Here is a 1,664-nt window from a genome sequence, read left to right as displayed (position 1 = left end):
GCAGTAAATTATGTTTTCAGAAATGTGAAAGGAAAAGTCTGAAAGGCTAGGAAAAAAGAAAGATATTATTTAAGGATGCAGAATTCACAGGAACAAAGGATGGGGGAGGGGCAGGAAGCAGCTAGTATTCATTATAAACCTTCTTACAATAAACCAGGGCACATATGTTAGTTTGTTAAATGTACAAATTAATCTTTAAAAATGGAATAGTGGTAGAGGCATATAAATGCATTTCTTGGGTCGTAAGCTCTGTAAGCATTCTGGCTAGATTTTTTATTTATTTTTTTATTTTTATTTTTTTTTAAATTTATTAATAATCAACTTTAATCGCTTCTCAGCCTTTTGGCTAAGATCAAGTGTAGTATCTGTTCTTATCAGTTTAATATCTGATACGTCCTCTATCCGAGGACAATATATTAAATGGATTTTTGGAGCTGGGAGTTGGAATAGGAGCTTGCTCCGTCCACTCCACGCATCGACCTGGTATTGCAGTACTTCCAGGAACGGTGCACCCCCCCTCGAAAAAAAAAAAAAAATAATCAACTTTATTCAAGAAATTCAAGGTGAGGTGTGTTGGAAAATATCACTTTCTTTTTTTTTTTTTTTTTATTATTTAATTTTTTTCCAGTGGGTTTTGTCATACATTGATATGAATCAGCCATGGATTTACATGTATTCCCAATCCCGATCCCCCCTCCCACCTCCCTCTCCACCCGATTCCTCTGGGTCTTCCCAGTGCACCAGGCCGGAGCACTTGTCTCATGCATCCCACCTGGGCTGGTGATCTGTTTCACCATAGATAGTATACATGCTGTTCTTTTGAAATATCCCACCCTCACATTCTCCCACAAAGTTCAAAAGTCTGTTCTGTATTTCTGTGTCTCTTTTTCTGTTTTGCATATAGGGTTATCGTTATCACCTTTCTAAATTCCATATATATGTGTTAGTATGCTGTAATGTTCTTTATCTTTCTGGCTTACTTCACTCTGTATAATGGGCTCCAGCTTCATCCATCTCATTAGGACTGGTTCAAATGAATTCTTTTTAATGGCTGAGTAATATTCCATGGTGTATATGTACCACAGCTTCCTTATCCATTCATCTGCTGATGGGCATCTAGGTTGCTTCCATGTCCTGGCTATTATAAACAGTGCTGCGATGAACATTGGGGTGCACGTGTCTCTTTCAGATCTGGTTTCCTCAGTGTGTATGCCCAGAAGTGGGATTGCTGGGTCATATGGCAGTTCTATTTCCAGTTTTTTAAGAAATCTCCACACTGTTTTCCATAGCGGCTGTACTAGTTTGCATTCCCACCAACAGTGTAAGAGGGTTCCCTTTTCTCCACACCCTCTCCAGCATTTATTGCTTGTAGACTTTTGGATAGCAGCCATCCTGACTGGCGTGTAATGGTACCTCATTGTGGTTTTGATTTGCATTTCTCTAATAATGAGTGATGTTGAGCACCTTTTCATGTGTTTGTTAGCCATCTGTATGTCTTCTTTGGAGAAAAATCTGTTTAGTTCTTTGGCCCATTTTTTGATTGGGTCATTTATTTTTCTGGAATTGAGCTGCAGGAGTTGCTTGTATATTTTTGAGATTAATCCTTTGTCTGTTTCTTCATTTGCTATTATTTTCTCCCAATCTGAGGGCTGTCTTTTCACCTT

General features: G+C 38.4%; 1 non-coding gene across 1 annotated transcript; it reads left to right on the top strand.

Moving 5' to 3' along the window:
• The first annotated feature begins 326 nt into the window (after positions 1-326).
• LOC122687160 lies at positions 327-517 on the top strand. Its single transcript, XR_006339059.1, has one exon. It is a non-coding gene; the product is annotated as a U2 spliceosomal RNA (small nuclear RNA).
• Positions 518-1,664: the final 1,147 nt, after the last annotated feature.

Source organism: Cervus elaphus, chromosome 30 (assembly GCF_910594005.1).
Source record: "Cervus elaphus chromosome 30, mCerEla1.1, whole genome shotgun sequence".
NCBI lineage: Eukaryota > Metazoa > Chordata > Mammalia > Artiodactyla > Cervidae > Cervus > Cervus elaphus.
The sequence above is the reverse complement of the archived record's forward strand: the minus strand, read 5'-3'. Positions and strand labels throughout refer to the sequence as shown.